The following is a 15,394-nucleotide window of genomic DNA, read 5'->3' on the forward strand; positions in this document are numbered from 1 at the left end:
ATCCTCCACTTCTAGGAGCAGATGTGAACACACCTGAGAGAAAAGGACGAATAAAAAGAGAAACCAATAGAGAGAAACAATTGTTATCCAGGTGCTTTCATCAAATTTTTTCCACTTTTTCCAAAGAAGTCATTTGGACATCCTCATTACTTTCCAAAGTTTTGTTTTCCACTGATTCAGTCTGTTCCCTCCGCATTAGTGGTTAGAGGTTTCCATGTTTAGCAAGCAGGTATTTAGTCATTCAGAATTCCTGCCATTTTGTGGATAGATTTGGCATATTAGCATGATGCTAATTTCTATTCAATAATATTTTTTTTGTGATGTACTCTGTTTATATTTCCTCATTAAAATATAATAGTCTCTAGTCAAATTATATAGCCTCTTTAAACCATTTTATTTTACATGGAGTAGGTCATCTCATGGTGGCCACCAGATCACATGACCTATTGGATAGTACTGACATGATCTCAGTAAACATGATTATAAATAAATGAATCGTTACTGGCTGCAGAGAGCTAATTTCCTCACTTGAAGCTTTGCTTTTTGCTTGTTTGGCAGTATTAATCTAAGACGACTGTCATATCCGACAGCATTACATAACCACAAAAAAATATTGCCTCATCTGTTCTTTTATGCTGACAAAAAAAAAAAAAAAAGAACCCTGCCCAATGGTAGGTGAATTATTTCCTATATTCTTCAGAAGACACAGTCTGAGATGTTTGGTAAACTTGAACAGAGTACACATTGGCTACTTATTATAGTCTTGACCAAAGGTTAATATTAAGGGATATTGAAAAGGAATATGAATTAATAGATGGGATACCTTGAAGGAAAGGTCTTTTGAGAAAGATATTTTAGAGTAGCTGAAGAGGCAGAGAACCTCTGTTCTTATCCTCTGTTTACCCCTTTTTATACTGCACAAACTGTATATATTATCCCCTAACCATCACAGGAAACATTCTGTTCTTTTACATTTTCAAAAAACAACACTTAGTATAAGCTGTTTTCCTCATGGGGACCATTAATATGTCCCCACGAGGATAAGGATTTCAGATATTGCCATCTTTTGTCCCCATAAAATAGGGTTTACCAGGACCACACACACACACACACACACACACACACACACACACACACACACACACACACACACACACACACACACACACACACACACACACACACACACACACACACACACACACACACACACACACACGTTCAAAAATGGCAGGACATGCAGGTCCAAAGATTTAGCCTATCAACCCATAATAACTTTGTGTTCAGAGAGAAAGAAAAGAAATGAAGGAGAAATGAAATGAACTGCCTTTTTCACTCCATTCGACTATAGCCCATATCATGGACCCAGAGTCACCTCTGTGGGTGCTAAGGACAAAACTTCCAAATATATGTTTTTATAAATATAAAACATGGTTGGTGATACAACTAAAAAGTCAGGTGTACTTCTATTACTGCAGAGGACAAAGTTAGAGGCATAAAAAAAACTATTTGAGGAAGCTCTCTACTACCACTTTCAATGTGCCATTTAGAGAATTTCAGAAGAAGCCAAATCACAAGTTTCCTTGAAATCGACCTGAGTGAAAAGAATCCCATAAGCTTTCGGTTTTATGCGGCTGATGAACAGCCGGGTCATCGTGCTTACTGGCCCCAGTGGAACAATTCATTGACTCACCTTTTCTCTGCCTCTCTAATGACCATGAGTCCATGACAGATTTAACAGGCAAAAACATTCAAATGGCTCCTGTTACAGTACAGACATAAACTATTACAAATATGCCTGAGACAAGTGAGGAGGGAAAAGGCCTGTAAACAAACTACTAACTTGCGGCAACATTTTCTTTTCATCTGACTTCTTACCGCTGCTTTTTCTTTTTGTAAACAGACTGCACAAGTGCTTAATTTTGCTATTTAATAACTATCTTAAAAAGGAGAAAGAGATAGAATAAATGAGGGAGGGAGAGTTCATTGTATAGAACAGAATGAGTGCTATCGATTATCTCAGTGTTTATAGTCCACCCTAAGCCTTTAACCACTGAACTCGGATTCCCTCATACTGATGTTAAGAATGATGAAGGTAACCGTTGAAATTACAGTTGTATGAAGTTTATTAAGTAAAAGTACAGTATAACTAAAAAAAAACACAAGACAAGAGTTCCTATTGCTTATGTAATTGTTTAGGATACATGTGTTAGCTAGACAATAATGGTCCGTTATTAAAGGACAACTCCGGTGAAAAATGAACCTATAGGGGTAATTAACAGATGGTTACCGAGTAGATCGTTCTCTGGGATGCGTTTTCATGGAAATCGAATGTAAAGAGTTTTATCTCTAAAAACAGATTAGCTTATAGCGCTTGTCTAGGGGGCACAGGGTAGTGAAATTAAATCACTAGTTAATACCACTAACAAGGCTAAAAATAGCCTCACACTAACACAGTGGCATAATGAGGGTCCCTACATGCAAACCGAAGCATTGAGAACATTGTAAGTGTACAAACAGTTTAATAAGAAGATACTTTATAAAGACAGCGCATTACGCGTTCACGGACAGGCGCCATCTTGGAAAACAGTCTCGACAAATTGATCCACGAGCGCTGTTCTAAGAGAGCTGGTCGATAGGAATTAAGTTTGTAAAATGTGATAGACATTTTTATTTTTATTTATTTATTTTCTCTGTTACGTTCAGTGTTTTCTTCCGGAAACAACGGACCATGTGAGATTCCAAGTCACAGTTCATCACTTAGCACAGCGTTCGTGGCTCGACGAGTCGAGACTGTTTTCCAAGATGCCGCCTGTCCGTGAACGCGTAATGCGCTGTGTTTATAAAGTATTCTTATTAAACTGTTTGTACACTTACAATGTTCTCAGTGCTTCGGTTTGCATGTAGAGACCCTCATTATGCTACTGTGTTAGTGTGAGGCTATTTTGAGCCTTGTTAGTGATGTTAACTAGCGATTTAATTTCACTACCCTGTGCCCCATAGACAAGCGTTATAAGCTAATCTGTTTTTAGAGATAAAACTCTTTACATTCGATTTCCATGAAAACGCATCCCAGAGAACGATCTACTCGGTAACCATCTGTTAATTACCCCTAGGCAGTGGCGTAGCACCAAATTTTGGGCCCTGGGTACAAACCATCTTGCTGGGCCCCCGTACCATGTATGTGTATGTATAGAAAACGGACTTCCCTGCCTCGGGCCCTGGTTACTCAGTACCCTTTATCCCCCCAGTCCCACGCCCCTGCCCCTAGGTTAATTTCTCACCGGAGTTGTCCTTTAATAGATATGCAGGAAGTAATACAGGACTAATAAGTAGCACTAACACTTCAGCTACTATTAACTAATATAGAAACAAGCTGAACTAATCAGTAAGTAACATCAAATTTAGGAGATAGTTCCTTATTAAGTAATCAATAATTACTGACTGAGATTAGCCTCATTAATAACTCACTAACTGACCAATTATCACATTATTGTGTGTCTGACATGTAATTAATCATATTCTTTACTCTGAATAAAGTCATAAAATGTATCACTAATTACTGAAGTGTAGTCATTATGCAGGAGCTACTAGTGATCTGGACCATTATTTTAAAATGGAAAATATGTTTTTTCACTTTAAAATAATGGTCCAGATCACCAGTAGTCCTCGAAGAGTGATACTTAAGTAAATAATGATACACTTTATTACTTTATTCAGAACAAAAGACAATTTTTAAGAACTACTAGTGATCTAACAATGTTTTCCACTTTAAATTAATGGTCAAGATCACTAGAAGTTCCTGCATAATGACGGGTTAGTTCACACAAATTAAATTGATGTCATTAATGACTCACCCTAATGTTGTTCCACACCTGTAAGACCTCCGTTCATCATCGGAACACAGTTTAAGATATTTTATATTTTAGTCCCAGAGCTATGCAGCCTATGCACACTTTACTGTCCAGAAAGCTAATAAAAACATCATCAAAGTAGTCCATATGTGACATCAGTTCGTCTCTTGAAGCATCGAAAATACATTTTGGTCCAAAAATATAAAAAACTATGACTTTATTCAGCATTGTCTTCTCTTCCTCAAATAAAGATTCAAGCGGCCATGAATCAGTCGATCCGAATCATTGATTGATTCACTAATTCATGGCTGTTTGAACCTGAACGGAGGTCTTACGGGTGTGGAGCGACATTAGGGTGAGTCATTAATAACATCAATTTTGTTTTTGGGTGAACTAACCCTTTAAGTAATTAGTGATGCATTTTATGACCACATTGAGAGTAAAAAAAAGACAATTTCTCACATCTCAGACATGTTAATGTTGTAATTAGTAATTAATTAGTAATTCTTTATAATTTTTCCTTGTTACCTATTAGTTATTAGTGACGCCAGTCCCATTCAGTACTATTAATTACCTAATAAGGAACTATCTTAGTCCTGAATGCAACCCGATCACAAGCTTGTTTCTATATTAGTTAATAGTAGCTGAAGTGTTAATGTAGTGCTACTTATTAGTCCTGCATTACTTCCTGCATAGTTATGTATTAATAACGGACCATTATTCTAAAGTGTTACCCATAAAGTTACCCATAAAAAAGACATGGTTAACACTAATTTGAAGAAACTTTCTCTTAATGTGTTTTGCCAGGCCAATTTTTGTACGCACATACTGTAAGTGAACTAACCTGCCGCATTTAAAAAGGGAAAAAGGTTGTTTCTGTGAGCCACTCCAAAAACAATGGTCTAGATTTAAAATGTAAATCTAAAAGAGGACATTTTGAAATCACAATCACAATTTGTAATTTATTGAAATATTCATTTTTTGTTGTTGTTTTCAAATAGACCACATCAGTGTTTATGTCTGGTGAAAGATTACTTGTTGAGTCATTGTCACAGACTTGTGGGAAGTGCTTTTAGCCCACTTGGATCACTCAAGTTTGAGTTCTAGTTGGAGGGGTTTCTCTGTGTTCCTCTCTTTCTATCATTATCATGAAACGTTATTGCAGACAAATTAGGTTATTAGGTCAAAATAAAAAACAACACAATGCATAAATGAAACAACATACAACAAAAAAAACCTAAAGAAACAGAAAATTATACAAATGAAAGTGTTAAAAAAGGTACCAGTGTCTCCACAACTTGGATTGTTATACCCTAATATTTGATGAGCTGAGAAGATCTCCCAATGCTTCCTTTTACCAGGGGTGTTTATATATATATATATATATATGCCTCAACACACCTGCCTGAATGTTTCTAGATTATTTAGCTTCAGATAACTTATCAATTTTGTAAACTCAAATGATGGCTGGAGTTCTAACTGGTAGATAAACAAAAACATGTGGAATATTTGGGACTGTTAGCTTTATCATGATTGAAGTCTGTGTATTAATCTTGAAAAGTAACGTTCGGGAAAGAGAAAAACAAAGAGAGCATATGGGGTCATGTTTTAATAGCACATTGAAAACCTGAATCAAAATGTGATTTAAAATCTGGAAAATTTAAGTTTTAGTATTAAAAAAAGGCATAAATGAATTTAAAAAATAGAAAGATTCTGCACTATTTCTTAAAAATAGCAAAAGTGTTGATGTTATTAACAGTTGAAAGTACTTTTAAAAGTAATGCATTACAATATTGTGCACCTCTCCTTTGTGCACTGTATATGGAAAAGGATGCAAAGAAATTAAATTCAGGGCGGAAACTGAAAATTTAGGGTGCACTTTGCCAAAAACAAAATAAATAAATAAATTAATCAATTAATTAAACTTATTTAATACTTAACACTGAAATAGCTAAAACGGTTTTAACTTTTTTAAATCACAGAATATTTTTTCGGGTGATATAAACATTTAACAATAAACAATAAACTGTAATAACTTGTTTTCGTGACAGATGTATTAATTAATGAAGCCATTAACAGGTTCAGTAAAATATTTAATATATAATATTTTCTTAAATAAGTAACATTGACCTGGTATCACAAAGTGAGGATCAGGCCTTCAATTAAGACATTTAAATAGCTTTTAAAAACATGCCTTTGAAAAATACATAACGGGTGTATCTATATTTTGAGGAATGTCAGGGCTTTGAGCTAAAACGGATCAAACATGCATTTTAGTCTGGGAGGCTTAAAACCAGGGGTTTATAGCTTACAAGCTGTTTTACTGACGCCTTTCCCCAGTTGAAACCCGAATTGAGTGATTCTCACATGAAAGTAAATAATTTAGGTAAGTTTTAATGTATCTTTCACCTTACCTTCTGGTGTTCACATTTATTTCATGCTATAGATGAGATGATTTGTTTACGCACGCTTGATCTGAGCTTCTGCTTGAACTGCGCTACAGCAATCTGTTGTCACGCCATATTAATGAGCTCCAAAATGACAATTTATTGATTGAATTTCATAAAGTTAAACGTAGAATTTTAAAGTTGAGATTTCATCTCTTCATGGGAATGGTAAGAAACTTAGTAAAGGTGCCATTGGTGAAAGGTTAATTAAACATCAGCTTTGGTCACTGATTTTGGTCCTCCAAAACCATTTTGGTCAGAAACCAAGATAGCTGTTTGGTCCACAAATTCTGTGAATCCCTTTGGAAATAATGCGTTGTTACTTTTGTGTTAATTTTTCTCATCTGGGCTGGGAAGGCTTGTTTGATTTCAATTAAAAACTTTTGTTATATTTTTGGCAAATTTAAAGGCCCTTTTACACCAAAAGTGAAACGGGTAAGCCTCCGGTTGAATGAAATGCAAATTAATATCTGCAAAGTAGAGTTCACAACTCAAACTGCCATTCTGAACTGCAGAAGAAAGGCAGAAGTTCAACATTCTTCAGCAATAAAACCAAAAAAATGTGATGTTATGTATGCATGAATGGTTGAATTGGATTATCGAAGGTCAGCAGCAAAAACATTGCTTAAAGGGGTGGTTCTGGGTTTTTTTTCTAGGCTTGGTTGTGTTGATGGGGCGCAGTATAACATGTCTTAATACTTTTTTTTTTTAAACGCCATATTTTTCTTATATTTTACCTTTATTCCGCACCGCTGTCTCCATTGTCCTTTGTAGTTTGCTTTCTGCTTCTATGAAGCCCATCCCTCCGAAAAACGCAATGGTCTTAGATTGGTTAGATGGGCAAATGTAGTTTCATGTATTTTTATTGGCTGAAGCGCCAAGCACAGGCTGCCGGAAACACCACGCCCCTTACCATTACGGGCAAAAGTCACATCTGGGGCAATGTTTATGTGAATAGGAAGGGTTTATGATGTCACCAACCCAGGAAGAAGCTCGTTGTAGTCCAAACAGGTGGTTTTTGTAGGCAACAACCTGCCACTACTTTAAAAGACAATATCTCCATTCGCAACTTTCAGCGCTGTAACTTTGCAGATACTATTTATGCTCAAGCAGCAACATTACACACTAACTAAAGTTAAAAAAAAGAGTAAAATCGCATGCAACCACCCCTTTAATAAAGCAAGATTAAACAGTCAAATCACCCTTTATTTAGATAGCGATTTATACAGAATGTTTCAAAGCAGCTTTACAGTGATAACAGGAAAATGATTCAATGATGCAAACAGTTCATTTAAGCTGTTAAACAAGAAAACAGTGTTATTGTGTTAACAGTGTTATTGTTCCCCTGTAAAGATTATCAATTATTAAATAAGTTGATTTCATCTATAACGAAGTTCTGGAGAAAACAGTAATGTCATTGTCCAGCTCAGTTCAGTTCTCATCCAAGTGTCAGTGCAGTCACATCAATAATATTGTTGAATATTAAGTGTCCCCATAGAGGTGACAGTGGCAAGGAACTCAAACTCTCATCAGATGACAGAATGGAGAAAAAAAACAGTTTTGAAAACCAGTTTCAGTTTTCCTCTGGCCAATGAATGAACATGGTGATTATGATTCAGACTGCATCACCAGTCAGAAATCAGATTGTGGATTGGCAGCATTCAAATAATTTCACCCAGGTGCTTAAAGATTGGATTCATCATGGCAGTATGGAGAGACGAAGCTGGTTTGTGTAAAATATTTAATATGCATATTACACCATATGCAATAATATTGAATTACTGCAGGTTTGCATAATATTCAGAGTTTTAATTTTACTCTTCATATTCATTTTGAGGAATTCTGAATATTTTTTTGTGCCAGTGCATGCTCAGATTTAGTCTAGAACTACAATAACCATCACGTTTACACAGAGCACAAAACGACTCTGCACCTCATGATTTCTCTCAACATAATGATGATTGTTATAAATTTAAAAGTAATGTTTTACTTTACTAGTTACTGGGAAAAAAGTAATCTTATTACTTGTATTATGTTACCCCAACACTGGTTATTAAAGCAAAAGGGAGACAAACTGAATACTAACAAAATTCATGTTAATTTAGGAATGTAACACTTTCATTCAAATTGCTGCTATAAAGAAACAATAAAATGAAATATAATAACAAACAATTACTTAAACATTTAAATAAGTGGAATAGCAACAGATTATATTTTTGAGTTCCTTTACTTGAGTTTCCTAAAGTTCCTTTACCTAGTCTGCATACAAAGTGAGCAATACATTCGGTTTACCACACACACCACAGAGAGAGGAGAGCTGATGAAGTGAGACTGATAAATATGTCACTTGTCTTTTGTTTACCTGTAGTCTTTTTATGTGCGTCTTCACTTTCACTCTCTCATGAGCTTCAATCTCCTTTATCCACTTTCTAGTTCAATTAAAGTGTATTTAAATAGCCTATGTAAGCAACGGTCGTAAAGTAAACGGTAAACAATAAGCAAATGTTGTAAGTCGCCTTGAAATTCTAATGCCTTCTAGTCTTCTGTCTACTAGTTTTACTGAATTAGTATTGTTTGGGTACAATAACCTTTTACATGCACGAAGAAGATTACAGCATAACCCCCGTTCAACTGGCTCGTCTGCCTTAGATTTCCCGCAGTTCCTTGAATTTTATAAAAAATGTCAGCTGTACGCTCGTCATAGAGTAGGCGGTGCTCTGATTGGTGAGGGATATTTTCTTCGTGTCTGATTGGCTGCATTCACAGAAGCAAACCGGTGTTGCATGAGCTGTACCATTTTGTTCTTAAAGGGGGTTGATGTGGAACTTTGTAATGTCTGGTGAGGAAATTTAAACGTCGTTTTTCTTAAAAATTACGCTTTTCGAGAAATAATATTTGTTTAGTGATTAAAAAGTATAACATCAAATGCATTGTATTATGTTTAACATAAATATCCCTCACGTCCACTTAATAAACAGCCACCGTTTAGGATTCGAGGTCTCGCCCAAAAATGGCTGTGGAGAAACAGTTATGAAGATGTGTCGCTCTACTCACCTAATTAATGTGGCTCATGCTCCAAATTAACCAAGAGTCCTCTGATCGAGCCGGAGGACATTTCTGGAAGGTGAGGCACAAGATGTTCCGTTATTTCCGTTATTTCGTGCAGCAAAGAGGAGCCCAATGGGCTCACTGTGCAGTCGTGTTACGACTTTTTATTTTCAGCCAATAGGATTCACTGTGCGATCACAGGCCAGGGCCTTCAAAGATGTGTTTATGCAGAATAAAACACAACACTGAGCATCAAACTGCATATAAACAAATATTTAGCACAGAAACGGCAACAAAACCTTCCTAGAAACATTGCAAAGTTCATATCCACACGAAAGGATTCCTATTTCTGTGCACAGTGAATACAGTTTTATGTCATACTGGCTTAAAAGTGGCATTTTGTATTAATAGAATAGTAATAGCTTCGATAACGTTACATCGATATAAGTTCAATGTACAAGCAAGACTGCGTGCGGTGTGATGGCAGAGACATTGTGTTTCGCTTTAATTGCATTGAGATGTTTTCTTCGTTATTTAATTATCTCGTGGCATACAATTGTGTACATCTTTTAAATGAGTAACTTACGTGGGACTAAAATTTGCCAGAATGTTAGTTTCTGCGCAGACTTTGGAATAGTTCTCACATTCATGGCTGTCAACAGGTGCTATCAGTGTTGACATTCACCTGTATTGATATAGTAACATTTTCCTCAGAAGCTTGTTAGTAATAATGGTTTGGAACGAGTAGAAATGGTAATAGCAGGGATTGGAAAATGTTGCAAATTTCTTGAAATATCTTGCTTTCTATAAACTTAGCTGTGAGTGAAGTATTAGCTAGATTTGTGTGTTGATGATGTAACTGCATGTTATTGTGATTGTTGTTGTTTGCATTATATGTTACACCCACTTTTTGCATGGTTTAGATTTAGAAGGTAGAAGTTGTAATATTTGCTTTTGGTGTGTATGTTACTTACCTAATGCATTATGAGACTTTGGGAAATGTAATATCTTGTGTAAGTGTCTGACCTCAGCTACCAGTTTGTAAGTAGCATAGGCCGGCCTGTAAAATGAGCTGCTATAAGTCCTGTTTACTCATATTGTGGTTTTTTACATTGCTTGCGCTGAAATGAATTTGAAAGGCCTGTTTTACACTGATTGTGAAGCAACACTGTCACTGCATCCGCTTTCACACCGACAGTATATGTAAAAAAAAGAAAGAAAAAAAGGTGCTGTTTGTGCCTGTCACAGAATGCAACCTGCATTGATCCGATTGTTTTTATTTCAAACAAAATGTGAGCATTTTACTTAATGTGCATAATTATTATGTTGCTTCATAAAAGCCTATATTGCAGTCAGTGCTGTGTTGATAAATAGCGTCAGTACACTTTCAAAGCCTTTTTTAAAGTTCATTTTTCTACACACGTCAAATATAAGCTCAGAGCTGAAACGCCCTTCACACCTACACTTCTGATATGCAGTACCACTGTGCTTGAGCAGGCAGTGTGAAATTTGTAATCTATAATAAAGTTTGTGATTCTTTCACATGCAGTGTGAAACAGGCCTTATTAATCTAGAAACATAAGAGTTGGTCAATCATATGTACATTTTGTTTGTGGTTGTTTGTTTACATATATATGCATGACCAGTGGCATTTCAAACTAGTAAATCTCTGCTGTTGGCTTCCAAATGTTAGAAAAATATTTTCTTGGTTAAGAAAATCATTCTTGTCATTCTAGACAAGATTTAAAATTTGCCCCTGGTATTACAGTGGAACATCATCTTATTTTTAATTGCAAGGATTGCTAAATTAAAAGCAGTGTCAGGAAAATTGTCTCGTGAAATTTGTTAAAATCATAAACAGTAGCTGTTTTTCTGTGTGTGTGTGTGTGTGTGTGTGTGTGTGTGTGTGTGTGTGTGTGTGTGTGTGTGTGTGTGTGTTGAGAATTGGCACTGGTGATGAAGTGAAATCGCAAAAGCTCTACAGTAAGATTCCATCAGATGTTATGGAAATCGTAACATACAAGCAAGTCTCTTACATACCGTACAACATTTGACATGTGTTTTTGTGCAGTATTTAGCTAGACGAGTACATATATTTATTTACCAGGACACGATGAGGTTTTATTGTTTGCACAAATAAGCTTATCTATTTCTATTTGTTGAGTTAGTAAATTAGAGATTTGTTACAGATCTTCAAATAAAGTGTGGTGTACAGGCATGCTTTCAAAAGACATACTTTTATTGACAGTGGGTAAATTAGGTTTTTTACAAAAAGGGGTTGCATGGCTTAAGAAGACTTGGAATGGCTGGTTTCACAGACAAGGCTAAGCCTATTGTCCCAAATTAAAATTCACGTTTGTGCCGTCTTATGTCAGTGCAAGCTGCTTTCTGTCATTAAATTTCCCCTGTAATCAATAATTTGATCCCTTATCCCTTACTCATCTTTGATCACCAAAATTACACATTTTTATGTTTTTTTCCTGTGAAAAAAACTTTGGTCATGCCTTAAAGGAGTAGTTCACTGTTGACATTTTTAATCTGTGGAAAAGTCCTCACGTCCTCTGCACAGCCTGGATCATGACGTGTGTCCATGAAAGCTGCCGTTTTTGCTATTCTCGAGTGTCGCTTGTTTATCTGCAGTCCCGATGATTCGGCTCCGTCAGTTCCACCTGACATTGAACATGTTTGGACAGATGCAAATGTTGGGGGCGTGCATATAAATGATCCCCAGCGATTGCGTCACGGTTAGTGTTATGTTGAGGATCATTTATTTTTCTGTGGTGTTTTTCATGCACGAGATTTGCATATGTAGGAGGAGGCAATGGTGTTTGAGACTCACAGTATGTGATGTCCCTGAACTCTCATTATTTCACTATGGCAAGGTTAATTCAATGTTTCATTCTAGGGCACCTTTAAAGCATATAAAAACACAACATAAACATATAAACAACTTTTAAAAACCTTTTAAAATATGTCTTTGCCATTGGTTTGTCTCAAGATGCACACCAGTAATGTTTTAAGGCATGTTTATAAAAGCTTCTTAAATGTCTTAATTGAACTAAGGCCTAATCCTGGCTTAATCTAAACCCTGTCTGTGAAACCAGGACATAGTGTGTTATTTGTATGGACTACTTTTATGGTGTTTTGCATCCTTTTGGGAGTCTGACACTCCAGTACTCATTTGATTTCATTATTGAAAAGAATAGCCATGATATTTTTACGTCGTAAAATATAGGCATATTGCTTTAAAATGCTTAGAAAGAGTTAACTTAAATACAGGGGTTGAGAAAAGCCTTTTCAGCTCAAGTAACATTTTTTTCCTCATCAAAATATTTGACTTTAAACTTAAAACTTCTCGGGAGAAATTTAGGGGATTGCTGAAAATCTTCTGATGGTTATGGTGTAGCTATTGGCAGCCGAAATTCATTTCTGTGGTGTCACTGAACACATTCTTTCAGAGATTTGCAAAAGGTTATTAAATACGCCGCTGCATGGACGTGTTGCACGGCAGGGAAGCGCACACACGCACTCTCCATTTGGAAGATGCTGAGGTTTATTTTGGCAGTTGTCATGACGTTGTGTGGTTTCGCATGTGGTGAGAGAGAGGGGGAGGGAGACCCTTTTCATAGCAGAGATGCTTATTTAACATTTCCGGTCAATCAGAACCATGTCAACATCACTGCATTCGCACACACACAGCATTTATCCCATGCACACAAACTTAGCCAGAAAAAGATTGCTATCTTAAACTCTCCTTCAACTTCTTGGTCGGTGAATTTGTAGTGATTACTTGCAGGATACCGTTCACCTATCTGCACGGTGCTCGATGAAGATGTGTGTGGTCAGAAATACACGGCTTTCCACAATTAAGGATCAAAACTGTGGAGGAAACGGTACTGCAATTACTGGGATTGTTCTGAGCAGATGCAGAACAAATGTCTTTGTTGTAACAGCGCAGAGCTTCACAGCAAGGTGCGACGTGTGGCCAAAGTAAACACATGAACGTGGAGTTGTGCATATTTTATGAGCAATTCATCCATTTGTTCAAGGGGACAAGGTTTGCTGTGATCTCAAGATTCAGAATTTCCACCATTATCTGACATATGCATATTTCAAAGAGGTCATACGGCAGAAACCTCATCCTTTCCTGTTTATTTTACAGGCTATGAAGTGCATACAAGTATTCTCTTTTTCTTTTTGTGGTTTCAGATACATGCACAAACTTTACCCCTTTCTCTACACCTGAACAAACTAAATGCACTCTAAATGCAACAAAAGTGTACTGCTTATAGATGCATAGATAGCTGAAATTCTGAACACATGTACAGGACTGTTCAAAATCTTTGTGGTGAGTAGGATGCATTAGTCAAAAGTGACAGTCAGTACATTTACATGGACAACAATACTCCGATATTAACCTGGTTAAGACTACTCTGATTAAGAAACTACCATGTAAACAGCGATTTATGATTTCCTTAAAGGTGCAGTGTGTAGGATTTCTGAGGATCTATTGATGTAAATATAATATATACATAACTATGTTTTCAGTGGTGTATAAAGACCTTGTATAATGAACCATTATGTTTTTATTACCTTAGAATGAGCCATTTTAATCTACATACACCGCAGGTCCACTTACATTGAAATCACCATTTTGCACTGTCATGTTTCTACAGAAGCCTTAAACGGGCAAACTGCTCTACAGAGCGCTAGCCACCTGTCTGCACTCTCCGACGGCGACATTATTGTCCTGTGTCGGCCACCGTAGCTTCTCTGTTTGGTTCAAAAAGGGAGGTGTGAGCGGTTGGTGATTGCAATTCACAACCTCACCGCTAGATGCTTCTAAAATTCACACACTGCACCTTTAATCCGGTTTTACTCGAAGTACAAATCGAATTAATATGTGGAGTATTTCTATTTTATTCACATTATCAAAGTGCATTATAGAGATGTACACACCTTAATCACACTGTTAATGTTGTGGTAATGAAGTTTTTCGCCACATTTTGCAACAGGACATACACACACAGCAGTGGTCGACCATTTGACGGCAAACGAGAGCATGGCTTGGCTTCAAGCAACTCATTCCCAGTAGGGCTGTCAATTCGGAGAAAAATCTAATTTAAACGGATATCAAATATCAAGAAATGTATTTGAATATATGAGCACAAACAATAACGTGATAACTTAACAGCACCTAGCCTAATTCATTTCTTTATATTGTTTGCTAGAAACACTAATCTATCAACTTGATCTGGATCAAGTGTTGCTCTCGTTTTATTGACAATGTTCCCCGGCGGTGGAAAAAACTTGTTCGGAGCGCACAGACGTGTCTGGCACACAGGTATTTTTACATCAATGTCTTATCTTTAATGGTTACTTTACCATCTACGGTGTAGAACCCCACATTTTTTTTCAACACTACTTTAAAGATGGGTTGGGGTCGTAATTGTCCACTCGGACTGGCCGTTCTGAGAGTTATCTTCCATTTTCGAAACAGACTGGCTATTATTCGCTTGATTTGGTCATGGGCATACGCTACGATTCATTTAGAGCACCCTCTATTGGATGAGATGGCAAACAATAAAATAAAAAGCAAACTGTCTAACCATAGACTGTAAAAAATGCGCTACATCACGGCACTTTAAAAACTGGAGAGTTTATTTGTAGTATGTTTACGGATATTTCACGTCATGTTTGAAATGCATATTCGAATATCGAATAAAAAGTGACAGCCCTATTTCCCACCAGTCTTTCCTTTTTGTACTGTCATCCAGTACCTCAGAGTTTGTCGCGGGGGCAGGGATGGCTCGTTGCTGGAGAATTTGTATCCACCGTCGTCTATTTGCACATATAGCATGACTAATAATTAACTGCAATTAACTGCATGGGTATGAATGGAAAAATCTAAAACCAACTCATAAACACCATAATCAGAATATTGTCTTATTCAGATGACGGTCAAGTTTTTATATGTAAAAAAAATATATATATAAAAAACATTTAAAAAAAATATATATATAAAAAACATTTTTCAAAAAAATA

At 36.4% G+C, this 15,394-nt stretch overlaps 1 protein-coding gene across 2 annotated transcripts in view; it reads left to right on the forward strand.

The window, feature by feature from the left end:
- Positions 1–9,278: 9,278 nt before the first annotated feature.
- The window catches only part of znf438 (zinc finger protein 438), a 59,678-nt gene continuing 53,562 nt past the window's right edge, over positions 9,279–15,394 (forward strand). The window contains exon 1 of one of the 2 annotated variants that reach the window (XM_067429675.1): positions 9,279–9,425. The gene's annotated coding sequence lies outside the window, so the exon portion shown is untranslated. The remainder of the gene's footprint in view (positions 9,426–15,394) is intronic. The other variant, XM_067429676.1, reaches the window with a different exon arrangement.

This window comes from Pseudorasbora parva, chromosome 21, assembly GCF_024679245.1.
Source record: "Pseudorasbora parva isolate DD20220531a chromosome 21, ASM2467924v1, whole genome shotgun sequence".
Classification (NCBI taxonomy): domain Eukaryota; kingdom Metazoa; phylum Chordata; class Actinopteri; order Cypriniformes; family Gobionidae; genus Pseudorasbora; species Pseudorasbora parva.